Source organism: Triticum aestivum, chromosome 6D (assembly GCF_018294505.1).
Source record: "Triticum aestivum cultivar Chinese Spring chromosome 6D, IWGSC CS RefSeq v2.1, whole genome shotgun sequence".
Taxonomy (NCBI): Eukaryota; Viridiplantae; Streptophyta; class Magnoliopsida; order Poales; family Poaceae; genus Triticum; species Triticum aestivum.
This window is the reverse complement of record NC_057811.1, coordinates 152,540,868-152,556,982: the sequence shown is the minus strand read 5'-3', so window position 1 is coordinate 152,556,982 and position 16,115 is coordinate 152,540,868.

Below are 16,115 nucleotides of genomic sequence, written 5' to 3'. Positions count from 1 at the left end.
TATATAGAGAGACTTAATGATAGAAGTAGTACTACTTACAGACAGTAGCAAGTGATCGTTGATTTATCGAGGGCCTTTTGATTGAAAAACTGGAAGAACTCCTCAAATGGAACATTCAACAGTTCAATTCCAACGAGGTCATGCTCCGGTTTAACTCTCAGCGTCAAAGTATCCCTCCCCCCAAACTCTCTGCAGGTTTTCATGTACCAATCATGTAATCTTCGCATCATCGTTGTTAGAGATCTTTCATCTTTGACGAGAGGCTTCCCGTAATGGTATTTGTGTTCGTCCACCTCCAAGATATCATAATGTACATCGTCGGGTAGGTAATCTCCAAGATTGCTATAACCGGGCACCATCCTCGGATCATTAGCGACGATGTCGCTAGACACCTTGAGCGGGGGGCACGATTGGTTCGCTTGTTCGCCGAGCTGGGCAATTTTTTTCCCAGCTCGTCGTTCTTTTAACCTTTGATCACTGACAGTACTTCCCGACCGCTCCGCTTCGGCAAATGTCTTTGCAATAATGCGCTCATAGTTGCCTCTCGGCGGAGACTTTTGTGGTTTTGTCAGGGCAGCCAGAGTGCGCTTGGCTTTCACCGGATCTACCTTCTCCTCCGGAGGTGGATGTTTATTTGCTTTCACCCCTTCAAAGAAGTGCATCACTTTGGCTCGCACGATCTTCGTGGTTTCCTCCTCGGTCCTCTCGTATGGTAACTTCTCTGGAGTCTTCAGAGAAGGACCGAATCTGTATTGCCTCCCGCCTCTGGCTGTACTACTAGACGCCAACAGAGCAGACGGAGCGGCTGCGGCTATCTTCTTTCCTTTCTTACGAGGCGGAGGAGAAGTACTACGACGCGCCGGAGCAACAGGAGCGGCGGCGGGTCTCTTCCGCCCTTGCTGACGAGGTGGAGAAGGAGGAGGCTGGCTGCTCTGGCGCGCCGGCGCAGGCGGAGAAGGAGGCGGAGTGCCGCCACACGCCGGAGAAGGAGGCTGAGTGCCCTGATCACTCGCCGGAGGAGGAGGCGGAGGAGGAGGCGGAGTGCCGCCACGCGCCGGAGAAGGAGGCTGAGTGCCCTGATCACTCGCCGGAGGAGGAGGCGGAGTGCCCTTACTCGCTGGAGGCGTCCAGATCAGAAGGTTGATGAGCTCCTTCCGCCATAGGCATGGAGTCTTCAGAGCAGAACCCAGCCGAGTCTCCCCTTCACCGGTAGGGTGGTCAAGCCGGAGGTCCTCAAATCCCTCCGTTATTTCATCCACCATCACCCTAGCATATCCTTCTGGAATCGGCCGGCAGTGGTAGGTTGCACCGGGTTCAGGAGGTAAAACAGAGCCAACAGCCGCCTTGACTTTGAAGTTCTGCCATTGCATCATAAGGTGGCAATGTTGAGACTCCATGATAGCATCCACGGGGTAGCTAGCAGGAGCCGTCAAGACATGCTCCGGCTGAAGCAGCTCGGTGGAAGCCACGCTACTTCCCCGCTGAGATGGCGGGGTAGCTTCGGGGGTAGTTTCGGCATGTCAATTGGCGTCTCGTTCCTCTAGCGCTTGAACCCTTTCGTGCAGCTTCTGAATTTGGGTCTGCTCCACTTTTTTCCTCCTCTCCTGGCTTTTGTAACCGCATGCGTCCGGAAAACCAGCCTTCCATGGAACGGAGCCTGGCGTGCCTCGTGTCCGTCCAGGGTGCTCAGGATTCCCGAGGGCCATTGTGAGCTCGTCGTTCTCTCTGTCTGGAACGAACGTCCCTTGCTGCGCTGCATCGATATAGTGCTGAAGCCTCTTGACTGGTATTCTCAAAAGCTCGTCCGTCCAAACGCACCTCCCTGATACAGGGTCCAATTTTCCGCCAGCCCCAAAGAACCAAGTCCGGCAACGGTCTGGCCAGTTCATTGTCTGTGGTTCGATCCCTTTATCAAGCAGATCATTCTCAGCCTTGGCCCACTTAGGCCAGGCTTTGAGGTAGCCACCTGACCCCGTGCGATGGTGAAGCTTCTTCTTCGCAGCATTCTTCTTGTTTGTCGCAGACATCTTCTTACTCTTTTCTGATGTCTTGTGGGCCACAAATGCGGGCCAGTGATCTCTGATCTTCTCATACCGGCCGATGAATTCTGGTGTCTCTTCTTTGTCGACAAACGTTTTCAGCTCATTCTTCCACCTCCTGAATAGGTCTGCCATCTTCTTAAGAGCATGAGACTTGATTAATTGCTCTTTAACTGGCTTCTCCGGATCCTCCTCTGGCGGTAGGGTGAAATTTGCCTTCAGCTTAGTCCAAAGATCATCTTTCTGCATATCATTGACATAAGACACCTCAGGGTCTTCCTTCTTAGGCTTATACCATTGGTGGATGCTGATCGGGATCTTGTCCCTAACTAGAACCCTGCACTGAGCAGCAAATGCATCTTTTGTCCGGATGGGTTCAATCAGTTGGCCGTCGCACGCGATTGCTGTGATCTCAAACCTTTCATCCGAGCGCAACTTTCTCTTCGGGCCTCGTCTCTTTACCGAAGTTGTGCTCGATCCGGAGGGCTAGAAAAAAGAAGAAAGACGAGTATTAATTAATATGTGTACATACCAAAACAATGAATGCATCAATTAGCTAGTCAGCACAGGCTTAACTAATATATTTACCTGGCCGGACTCTGTTCGGTCACCGGAGCCGTCACCACGGGCTCCTTCTTGCACCAGCATTGGGTCACCGGAGCCATCATAATCATGTCTTTCCTCCTCCACTCTTCGATCACCGTAGCCTGCTTCTTCACCCTGTTCTTCCAGACCATCATTGTCGTTAAGATACGACAAGATATCACCTCCGGCTAAGATTATGTCCCCCAACACCTCTTCTGCTTGCTCGTCTCATCCGTGCTCCATTGTTTCTGCAAATATTACAACATGGCAATTATTACACAAACATGACAGCAGGTGGATATATTAGTGCAAACGTAGACCTAGCTTATTCCGGGTTTGGGGTGGCCTCGGCAACGCTTCAAGGGTAGGGGCGCGGCGGGAGGGGTAGGAGACCGACATCGTTTTTTTCTAGGGTTTGGGTGTCCTCGAGAGTTTTGGTCGAGCGAGAGGGCCGGGGGTGCTCCCATGGTATAAGTTATCACGGTCGAGAGGGGGTATAAATATCGACCGTCCATCATGTCGAAGTTATCTGGGAGGGAGTTATATATATCGACAACGACGACATACATACATGGGAAAATAATGTTATCGGGGAGGGGGTATATCGACAACGACATGCCCGATAAAAAATAAGAAGACGAAGAAGAAATAAAAAGAGGAGAAGAAGAAAGGAATAGAGGAGAAGATCGAAGAAAAAAAGAAGAAAAAGAAGAGGAGAAGAAGAAAGGAATAGAGGAGAAGAAGAAAAAATAGATATATATATAACTCCTCTTCTTATTTATTTCTCCTCTTCTTCCTCTCCTCTTCTTCTCCTTTCTTCCTCTTCTTATTTTCGTTTTTCCTCTCCTTCTTTTTCTTCTTCTTCCTTTCCTAGCTAGATACATAAAACTTTTCTAAAAAATGTAACTTTTGCATATATAAAACTTTTCCTAACTCTTTTACAAACACAAAAATTACTCCAACTTCATGACAGTACCCACACTCCATTTCACCAAAAACCTTCTGATCCATAGTTCAAAATTTTCAAATTTCATTCAAATGAAATTTGAACCAGATTCAAATTCCTTGCTGAAAACCTATTCAAATTCCTTTCTAAAAATCTAACTTTTGCATATATGTATTTTTAAAACATCATTACAGTTGAAAAAATACATACATACATACAAAAAACATGTAAAAAATACATACATACATATATGAACATACATAAAAAATACATATATCTAAAAAATATATTTAAAACATCATTACAGTCGGCGACGGCGAGGGCGCGGGCGAGGGCGACGGGCGAGGGCGCAGCGACGGCGAGGGCGCAGGGCAGGGGCGGCGCGCGTCGGGGCAGGGACGGCGCGCGGCGACGACGTCGGGCGAGGGCGCGGCGACGGCGAGGGCGAGGGCGCGGGCGACGGCGACGGCGAGGGCGCGGGGCAGGGGCGGCACGCGTCGGGGCAGGGACGGCGCGCGGCGACGACGTCGGGCGAGGGCGCGGCGAGGGCGAGGGCGACGACGGGCGCGGGCGACGGCGACGGCGGGGGCGGCGGGCGGCGTCGGGGCAGCCTGGCGGCGTCGATGTCGTCGAGGGGTCGTCAGGGGCAACTGCGAGATGAAGATGGAAATTTTCACAGGTGTTGGCTATATACCAAGAGCTTTGGTCCCGGTTCGTGGCACCAACCACGACCAATGCACCCTTTAGTCCCGGTTGGTGCCACCAACCCGGACCAAAGGTCTCTTTTCAGCAGCCCAAAGGGCGGGAAGCGGCGGCCTTTGGTCCCGGTTGGTGGCACCAACCGGGACTAAAGGGGGTGCATTGGTACCGGTTCGTGGCACCACCAACCGGGACCAAAGGACATGTGCTGCCCGCGTCGCGGCCAAAGTTTAGTCCCACCTCGCTAGTTGAGAGAGCTCGAGAGTGGTTTATAAGCGCTGTTGCGCCAACCCTCTAGAGCTCCTCTCCATTGCAGGCTTACGGGCCTAATCTTGCACTGCTATGCCTGTGGGCCTGCTGGGCCTTCTGCGGGCCTGAATCCTGGCCCATTGATGTGTTTCTAGTCGTATTCAGGCCGTGGTGGCCCAGTAGGTGGCATTTTTTATTTTTTTCCCAGTTTTTCTGTTTTCTTTTTTGCTTTATTTATTTTATTTTGTTTCTACTTACAACAAAATACTTATTTATTTTATTTTGTTTCTAATTACTTATTTATTTTACTTTATGATAATTCTTTTTGCTATTAAAGTTTCTATCAAAAAAGTTTTTTATGAAAATTCTTTTTGCTTTTAATGATTTTGAACAGAAAATACTTCGATAATTTTAGTTGCATCAATTTTATATGATTTTAGTTTCAATAATACTAGAGGTTTCTTATAATGTTTTGAACAGAAAATACTTTGTTAATTTTAGTTTCATAAATTTTATTAAAGTTTATTTTATTTTGTTTCTACTTATATATTTTAATAAAGTTTATATTATTTTGTTTCTAATTACTTATTTATTTTATTTGTTATTTTTCATGCACCATTTTTCATGCATTTACTAATTATTTTGAGCTATAAGACCCTAAAATTGAAAAGCATTTCAAATGGACTCTGAAAAGGTTAAAAGTTGACATGGTATCATCATTTCATCCACATAGCATGTGCAAGAAAGTTGAGAGGGTTACGGCAAAAACTAGATGCACTTCGTGTACAAAACGGACAATGGTATCATACTCGTCTGTTACAAAGTTGGCATGGTATCATCATAATAGTTGCGGGAGAAAGTCTTCACTTTTTCTTCGCTTGTGTCATTTGCTTATTGCGCCGTAACCATGGATAATCTTCATCGTTTATCAGGATGCTTGGGTCAGCCTTGACTTTGAAGGGAGGAATTTCATGAAACTTTTCATAATCTTCAGACATGTCTGTCTTGCCCTCCACTCCCACAATGTCCCTTTTTCCTGAAAGAACTATGTGGCGCTTTGGCTCATCGTATGATGTATTCGCTTCCTTATCTTTTCTTTTTCTCGGACTGGTAGACATGTCCTTCACATAGATAACATGTGCCACATCATTGGCTAGGACGAACTGTTCGTCAGTGTACCCAAGAGTGTTCAGATCCACTGTTGTCATTCCGTACTGTGGGTCTACCTATACCCCGCCTCCTGACAGATTGACCCATTTGCACTTAAACAAAGGGACCTTAAAATCATGTCCGTAGTCAAGTTCCCACATGTCCATTATGTAACCATAATACGTGTCTTTCCCCTCTCGGTTGCTGCATCAAAGCGGACACCGCTGTTTTGGTTGGTGCTCTTTTGATCTTGGGCGATCGTGTAAAATGTATTCCCATTTATCTCATATCCTTTGTAAGTCAATACAGTCGAAGATGGTCCCCTGGACAACGAGTACAACTCATCACAAACAGTGGTGTCACCTCTGAGACGTGTTTCCAACCAACTGCTGAAAGTCCTGATGTGTTCACATGTAATCCAGTCGTCACACTGCTCCGGGTGTTTGGAGAGCAGACTGTTCTTGTGTTCATCGACATACGGGGTCACCAAGGTAGAGTTCTGTAGAACTGTGTAGTGTGCTTGAGACCAAGAATGCCCGTCCCTGCATATTATTGAGTCTGCTCCTAGCGTGCCCTTTCCAGTCAGTCTCCCCTCATACCGCGATTTAGGGAGAACTATCTTCTTAAGGCCGTGAATGAAGTCAACACAAAACCCAATGACATCCTCTGTTTGATGGCCCATGGAGATGCTTCCTTCTGGCCTAGCGCGGTTATGGACATATTTCTTTAGGACTCCCATGAACCTCTCAAAGGGGAACATATTGTGTAGAAATACGGGCCCCAGAATGACAATCTCGTCGACTAGATGAACTAGGACGTGCGTCATGATATTGAAGAAGGATGGTGGGAACACCAGCTCGAAACTGACAAGACATTGCGACACATCACTCCTTAGCCTTGGTATGATTTCTGGATCGATCACCTTCTGAGAGATTGCATTGAGGAAATCACATAGCTTCACAATGGCTAATCGGACGTTTTCCGGTAGAAGCCCCCTCAATGCAACCGGAAGCAGTTGCGTCATAATCACGTGGCAGTCATGAGACTTTAGGTTCTGGAACTTTTTCTCTGGCATATTTATTATTCCCTTCATATTCCACGAGAAGCCAGTCGGGACCTTCATACTGAGCAAGCATTCAAAGAAGATTTCTTTCTCTTCTTTCGTAAGAGCATAGCTGGCAGGACCTTGATACTGCTTCGGAGGCATGCCGTCTTTTTCGTGCAAACGTTGCAGGTCCTCCCGTGCCTCAGGTGTATCTTTTTTATTCCCATACACGCCCAAGAAGCCTAGCAGGTTCACGCAAAGGTTCTTCGTCACGTGCATCACGTCGATTGAAGAGTGGACCTCTAGGTCTTTCCAGTAGGGTAGGTCCCAAAATATAGATTTCTTCTTCCACATGGGTGTGTGTCCCTCAGCGTCATTCGGAACAGCTAGTCCGCCGGGACCCTTTCCAAAGATTACGTGTAAATCATTGACCATAGCAAGTACGTGATCACCGGTACGCATGGCGGGCTTCTTCCGGTGATCTGCCTCGCCTTTGAAATGCTTGCCTTTCTTTCGACATTGATGGTTGGTCGGAAGAAATCGACGATGGCCCAGGTACACATTCTTCCTGCATTTGTCCAGGTATATACTTTCAGTGTCATCTAAACAGTGCGTGCATGTGTGGTATCCCTTGTTTGTCTGTCCTGAAAGGTTACTGTGAGCGGGCCAATCGTTGATGGTTACAAACAGCAACGCGTGCAGGTTAAATTCCTCCTGTTTGTGCTCATCCCACGTACGTACACCGTTTCCATTCCACAGTTGTAAAAGTTCTTCAACTAATGGCCTTAGGTACACATCAATGTCATTGCCGGGTTGCTTAGGGCCTTGGATGAGAACTTGCATCATAATGAACTTCCGCTTCATGCACATCCAAGGAGGAAGGTTATACATACATAGAGTCACGGGCCAGGTGCTGTGATTGCTGCTCTGCTCCCCGAAAGGATTAATGCCATCCGTGCTTAAACCAAACCATACGTTCCTTGGATCAGCTGCAAACTCAGCCCAGTACTTTCTCTCGATTTTTCTCCACTGCGACCCGTCAGCGGGTGCTCTCAACTTCCCGTCTTTCTTACGGTCCTCACTGTGCCATCGCATCAACATGGCATGATCTTCGTTTCTGAACAGACGTTTCAACTGTGGTATTATAGGAGCATACCACATCACCTTCGCAGGAACCCTCTTCCTGGGGGGCTCGCTGTCAACATCACCAGGGTTATCTCGTCTGATCTTATACCGCAATGCACCGCATACCGGGCATGCGTTCAGATCCTTGTACGCACCGCGGTAGAGGATGCAGTCATTAGGGCATGCATGTATCTTCTGCACCTCCAATCCTAGAGGGCATACGACCTTCTTTGCTACGTATGTACTGTCGGGCAATTCGTTATCCTTTGGAAGCTTCTTCTTCAATATTTGCAATAGCTTCTCAAATCCTTTGTCAGGCACAGCATTCTCTGCCTTCCACTGCAGCAATTCCAGTATGGTACCGAGCTTTGTGTTGCCATCTTCGCAATTGGGTTACAACCCTTTTTTGTGATCCTCTAACATGCGATCGAACTTCAGCTTCTCCTTTTGACTTTCGCATTGCGTCCTTGCATCGATAATGACCCGGCGGAGATCATCATCATCGGGCACTGGTTCCTCTTGATCTTCAGCAGCTTCCCCCCTTGCAGCATCATTGGGCACATCGTCTGGTTCCTCTTGATCTTCAGCAGCTTCCCCCGTTGCAGCATCACCGTATTCAGGGGGCACATAGTTGTCATCGTCCTCTTCTTCTTCGCCGTCTTCCATCATAACCCCTATTTCTCTGTGCGTCGTCCAAACATTATAGTGTGGCATGAAACCCTTGTAAAGCAGGTGGGTGTGAAGGATTTTCCGGTCAGAGTAAAACTTCGTATTCCCACATGTAGGGCATGGACAACACATAAAACCATTCTGCTTGTTTGCCTCAGCCACTTCGAGAAAATCATGCACGCCCTTAATGTACTCAGAGGTGTGTCTGTCACCGTACATCCATTGCTGGTTCATCTGCGTGCATTATATATAATTAAGTGTGTCAAAAACCATTACAGAACATCATGAATAGATAATTAAGTGACCAAATTAATAGAAGTTCATCATCACATTAAAACCAAAGTACATACATAGTTCTCATCTAACAACATATAGCTCTCCAGAGCATCCAATTAATTAAACCATACATTGAAACTATGTAAAACATTTCAATGCGAAAACAAATGCGATCATAATCGCAACCAAGGTAACAATTGATCCAACGGCATAATGATACCAAGCCTCGATATGAATGGCATATTTTCTAATCTTTCTAATCTTCAAGCGCATTGCATCCATCTTGATCTTGTGATCATCGACGACATCCGCAACATGCAACTCCAATATCATCTTCTCCTCCTCAATTTTTTTTATTTTTTCCTTCAAGTAATTGTTTTCTTCTTCAACTAAATTTAACCTCTCGACAATAGGGTCGGTTGGAATTTCCGGTTCAACCACCTCCTAGATAAATAAAATATATGTCACATTGGTCGGCATATTTGTCATAAACAATAAATGAACCAAATAGTTATAAAAAGATAATATATACCACATCCGAATCATAGACTGGACGAGGGCCGACAGGGGCGGATACCAAAACCATCGCACTATGTAATAAGAAGGAATAATAAAAGTAACAAAATTAGACAAGTATCTATCTAAAGTAAGAATTTTTTTTCTTTCAGAAAGAAGATAAGAACAAGAGGCTCACCACGGTGGTGCTGGCGACGAGATCGGCGCGGGCGATCGACGGCGGTGAAGACGGGGACGGGACGTGACGGACCGCTAAACCTAGACAAATCTCGGGGAAAATGGAGCTCGGAGGTCGAGTTTCGAGAGGAGAAAGATTAACTAGTGTGGCTCAGACATTTCATCGAACACCTCATGTGCATAGGAGGTGAGCTAGAGCACCCAAATGCCCTCCCCTCGCCGGCCAGAAAAAACAGAGTACTGTGGAGTGCTCTTCTGTGGCGATGGGGTATATATAGGCAACTCATTTGTCCCGGTTCGTGGTAGAAACCGGGACTAAAGCTCAGCCTTCTGTCCCGGTTCAAGCCACGAACCGGGACCAATGGTTGTGGGCCAGGAGCGAGGACCATTGGTCCCGGTTCGTGCCTAGAACCGGGACAAATGGGTCCATACGAACCAGGACCAATGCCCATGAGGCCCCGGCCGGCCCCCTGGGCTCACGAACCGGGACGAATGCCCCCATGGGTCCCGGTTCGTGACTGAACCGGGACTAATGGGCTTGCCATGCCCGAACGAAAGCCCTGTTTTCTACTAGTGGCTGGGGGTGCAACAGAAGCAGTAAGCAGGCCAGAAGAGTGAAGACGCATCTCTCTCTTCCAAACCAAACATCAGCCATCATTACAAAAGGGCTACCAAAAAAGAACAAGTGTATGTATCAAACTAAATAAAGATCCTACTACACCAAGTGTACGCATCTAACTAACTGGCTCAGTTAGACGTTACTATTTATTAAGTTGTGGATATTGGCTGACGGCTTGAACCAGATGGGTGCCTGACGGGGGAAACTCCAGCCAGCAGGTCGAAGTCTGATACTTGCGACCCTCTCTCCTACTTTGGGCTGCAGAGCGTGGTGGCACATATCAGGGTATGGTGCATGCAGAGACGCATGGTACGCTGTGTACACACAGTTTTGCCTGATGAACGAAACCGCGCTGCCATCATGATCCTTGCCGTCGGTTATCTCCTGGTTAATTGGATAATTCAGTCTGACAAACAGAGAGCGTGTACCAAGGCTACTTACCAGCCTCCAGTCAAAAATTCCTGAAGGCCCAGAGAAGCTGGGATCCTGCTCAAAGACCTTGTAGTGACTGTGATTGTATTCCGCGAAACAACATGTCTGGTACGTGCGAACGATCATCAATCTTTCGCCATCGTCTGATCGAGGCAGGAACCACCTGCAACTGCCATGCCGCTTTTCTTTGAAAGGTTCTGGGATTAGGAAGGGTAGGGACACCAGGCGGCCTACAACATCATATCAAGTTGGAGTCAAATAAAAAAGGGCTCTTGATTTAGTCAATCTTAAGAACAGCATGTTATGAGCATGAATATTTTTTCAGCAAATGTTGACAGTAATATAAGAAAGCCATCATGATATCATAGGAAAGTAACATACTGCTGTAACAGCCGTTTGTAGCGATGACTGGAGTAGGCCAGCAATACGTCCAGCCATAGAAGGAGTCGACAGCGTAAATGAAGCCCTTGTGTTCAATTGCATCAGAGAACCATGGAGGATGTATGATCCTGCGATGGACGTGCAGATTTATCCACTTACCGCAGTGACCTGTCAGATAGGCGAGACCGCGGTTGAAGAACGCAATTAGCCTGAAGTCTTTATAATTCGTAGATCTTGTGGGCACTTGGCAGATTACAACCTTGAGCAAATCAAACTTGGTATCATGTTGGCTACTGTAAGATTCCGAGTATTCTGGGCCGCGGTGCCAAAGCAGTGCAGTGTTAATCGAAGGAAGGGGGATCAATCACCGGGTGTAGACCTCCACGAGCATCCAGCTGCCGCGACCGTCGACGAGCACCATCCAAGACGTGTTCATGCCGACCCAGTACATACCGTTAATGTAGTTGAGGCTGACGGGGCTCGGATCGCAGTCAAGGGGGTTGATGCTTGCCACCCTACGATCGTTATGCTACGTGACACACCGTTTCTGAAGATCAGGCGGCATCAGCAAGCAAGGAGCTGGCTTAAAAAGCTCCGGCCTGGGGGCTTTGAGTAAACGGTACAGCCCCGACGAGCACGCGGTGAGAGGCATGGTACTGAGATTGTCCACACGCGAAACAATGAGCTTGATTACCTCTGTGGGGGGCGAATTCCAGCCACTCTTTCGGCGGACGCTGCTCGGTTCTGCCATTGTTAGTGCTTGGGTTTCGGATGAGGGGGGAGGCGCCTTAGCGGGGATGGAAGATTGGACGAGATTATGTGCGGATAAAGATGGAGAAGCGAATATGTGCTGCGGGAAGTGGACAGGTGATGATGACTACAGCACGCCGCTTGACTTACGAGACACATACCAGCAGCGTAGGGTCATGTCGATGCTAGACAACTTGCTTGAGTGATCACAGTACTGGTACTCCCTACAGTGCTATGCCCTAACTTGCTTGAGTAGAGTAGTAGAGTAGGACTCTGCTCTACTACTAGCACCGGAGGAGTAGTATATTCTAATCTAAAATAGTTACAAACTTCAATGCTCGAGAGTGGAACGACTATGAACTGTGCTTAAAGACCGTGTCTACGTGGTGTTTGGACATGGGCGAGAACCTCAACGCCAACGGTGCTGCTCCCGTTGCACCGTATGTGTTTCTGTCCTTCCTGTTCGAAATCGTGGTAGAATTCATGTTTCTACTCTGTATCCTACTACTATGCTAGTCCACATGATTAGTTTCATCTCTGTTATAGCCGTCATGATTTATTTTGTGCTTATTCGGATTAAATCTCGTAGTAACTTGCTCATATATTCAACTAGCGCAACGTCCCCTACAGCCACTCCCGTTTCATGGACGGCCTGGTCGATGCCTCCAAGGAGCCCTTCGTCCACTGCTATGAGTGCCTGATGCCGTTTTGTGGCTCGCCGGCGGACATGGTGCATTACCTCACGGATGCGTGTAGCGGTCACTGCTGGCCCTTGGCGGAGAACATCAAGTACGAGACGTGCTACCCGTTCACCATGCCGGAGTCGCTGGAGGATCACCGCCGCCTGCTAGTCTCGGAGGAGGACGGCAGCGTCTTCCTCTTGATCGTGGGCACCGGCGAGGCCCGCGTAGGACGCCGCCCCATCTCTGTAATGTGCGTCAGGGGCGACGCCGCTGACACTGACACGAGGCCGATGTACGGGTGCGTGGTCAGTGTTACTACCCCTCCGGGTCGCGTGGGCGGCGACACCGGCCTCATCGAACGGACTTGGACTCTGGGGAGCTGGGACTATCCCGCCAATGTGGACTTGGAAAACACATGGTATCCTTTACCCGCCGACGCGGTGCACGGGGACTCCAAGGAGGTTCACCTGGACATAAGCATTATCAAGTTAAATGTTGATCATTAGTCTTCGCTCAATGTAATCCGTTGTCTAAGCATGTGGAGACTTCCATGCAGGATCTTGCTCTATTGGAGTATCGCGCATGAATAAAAGTGTATCCGTTTATGGTTTAGTCTAGAATCTTCCATGTATGAATTTTTACTACAGTACTGGTGAAAGACTTACGATGAACCATTTCTTACATCTCCTCTGCCCGCTTGCAAGTCATCCTGATTTAATCCCTCCGTCTAGGTGTATAAGGGCATGGTTAATATTACTTAATAGTATAGCCAACTGTTGACTATAAGAAAGTGCCATGTCATCTGTAGCCAACATGTATAACAATCGATACTCAAAAACTAATTCTTAAAGATCATTTCTTGCAAAGCACAATAAGTGTTATTTCTTCACAAGTTTTGGATGCAGGTTGAACAGTTGAACGCTTTTGTTTGCAAAAGATACCTTTTTATCTATTTCACCCGGATGTTTGTGAGCTCTAGAGATGAAATAATATCTGAAGAAACCTATCGATACCCGTTACACATGAGATGACCCCCACATCCTTTGTCAAAATAAACAACTCCCTGATCAATGCATTTCACTCTTCGGTGCAACGCACGGGCACCTTACTACTATAGATTAGTACAACCAAAAATTGAACTAACATTATATATAGTACGATAAATGCTGATGCATGTCACCTAAAATTATATCATTCAAAACTATGTTCAAATACGAATCCAACGATATAGTTTTTGTTGACATGCACTAACATTTTGTCAGTTAAATCTTCAGTCAAATTCAATGGGGGACTAATAAACCACGACCGATGTAGTACAAGTGTAGAGGGCGGCGCTGCACGGGAGTCTCACCTCTCACCCCGCTCATGGTGCGGCAGTAAAGCCGTCATATCACAAAACGCAACCACTCCCAGTAATAAGTGGCCTGGTAAAATAAACGGACAAGCAACCATCACATCCCTCCGTCTTTTTTGCATTTCATCTCTCTGCACTTACTTTCTCCGGTTCATCTCGCACACTCGATCCCTAGCTACTACTCCTAGGGCCAGTTCTTTTGGCGGCTTCCCCAGCTTTTCCCACAAGACTAGTCACAGTGGAGAGTAACAATAAGGCACCTCACTCATTTATTTGGGCTTCTAAACTAGTACTTCGTGCTGGTTTATTCCTCACCATTGTAATTTGTGCTAAATTTTGACCAAAGATTTAACTGGTTTATTCCTCACCATTGTAATCCCTCCGTCTAGGTGTGTAAATCATCTTACGAAAACCAAATAATCCCAAAACACTTAGGCGCGGTGCATTAACTTCTACCTCGTTTCTTGTTTCTTGACATATCAACCAATAAGAGATAAAGAGTGTGCATGCTTTTAATGACTTGAGATATCAAACACGACATGAAGTGGTTAGTTCATTGCATGCAATACTATTAATTAGTAAATAAACATTAACGTTTCTCGTTTTCTCCTCCTCCTTGGTCACGGTGCACAGCCTAAGATGACTTACTCACCTAGACGGATGGAATAGTGCATGTGACATGCACTAACATTTCATTAGTTAAATTTATGATCAAAGTTTGACACAGATTACAATGGGGACCAATAAACTAGGACGGAGGTAGTAGTTATGGGATTACTAATCTAGAAGCCTAAAAGAACTGGCCCCTAGTACTCCTACTAGTAGTAGTACTCAAGTTGGAATTCCAATTGCACGGCACAACTTGTTAGGCAAAAAATTCGATACAGGGTGTAGGAAGCGGTTTGGGAATTTGCATGCCTTTCCAACCAGTGAGATACTCTGTATATAAGTCTTCCCTCCTTCTTGGTGTAGGAAGCGGTTTGGGAAACCGCATCGTAATGTTAAAACGTGCATTTGCACGTACATAAGTAATAGTAGTACTCCCTCCGTCTAGGTGTATAAGTCTTCCCTCCTTCTTGGTCACGGTGCACAACCAAAGATGACTTATTGACCTGGACGGAGGGAGTAGCACAGTCTGCAAGCATATATCGAGAGAGACGTGTAGTACGATAGTATATAGTAAAGTTTGTGCTATATGCACGTACTTGCAAAATGCGTATGAATACACAAGGTTTCCAAACTTTCCCTTTTACATACTTAATTAAGGACGCTAAAAATTCCTGAACGTTCGGGATTTATCATTTGCGTCCCAAAACTAATGAGATCGCCTTACGAAACAAAAATTATACTCCTCCTAAAAGCCACGGCGCTCGCAGGAGAGCTTACGGCGCGCCACGAGTGCCCTGGTGCGCGGCCGTTTCCCAGCACACCGACACAACACCTCTTCCTCAGCCTCGCAACTCGCGAGGTGCTGATTGGCGGCTTGCCGGCGGGCGAGCGCGATCTCACCGGTGTGGTGATCCGGCGCCAACAGGTACTCCTCCTCGCTGGAAGCGTGCACCCGGTCCACGTACCGCCAAGCGTAGATGAGGCGCTTGGGCCCGACTGCACTCAGGGCGTCGGCACGGGCGTCCTCCACCACCCTCACGGCCCTCGCACGAGCCTTCTGCCAAAGAGCCAATTGCCTGACTCTCTCGGACGCGACATAGGCCTCCCAGGCAGCTTGTTCCGCGGTGCGCTTCTCTTCCTCGGCCTTCTTCTCCGCCTCTATTTTGGCGCGCTCTGCTGGAGGCAAAGCCTCCCACAAGGCGACATCCATTTCTTTCCAAAGCTCCTCAAGGCTGGGGGGGCTCGGCGGGCGGCGCGGCGTTCTCCTTGTAGCGGGGAGCCGACGAGTCCTCCGGCGCGCGTGCTCGCGAGATTGGGAACGCCGCCGCGTCCACCTCGACGCGTCGCGGCGAGGAGCGGAACACCGACACGTCCTCCTCGACTAGTGGCGGCGAGGAACGGAACGGCGACGCGTCGCATCGCGGCGAGGAGCGGAACGCCGACGCGTCCTCCTCGACTAGTGGCGGCGAGGAATGGAATGGCGACGCGTCGCGTAGCAGCGAGGAGCGGAACACCGACGCGTCCTCCTCGACTAGTGGCAGCGAGGAACGAAACGACGACACGTGACCGTCCGTGCGGTGCAGCGAGGGGCTCCTAGGGCTTGGGATGGGCGATGCCATGGTGGTCGACGTGAGAGGGAGGGGAGGAGATAGCGATGAACGTGAACGTGAGGGGGAGGAGATAGCGATGTCGTGGGAGGCGCAGTATTTATAGCGAGCAATGGCACACCTACGTAAGATATGGACTGAGCTGCACTGACTTAACTGCAGGTCCAGTTGCTTCACTGACATGTGGGCCAGACCCCTGTTGGGC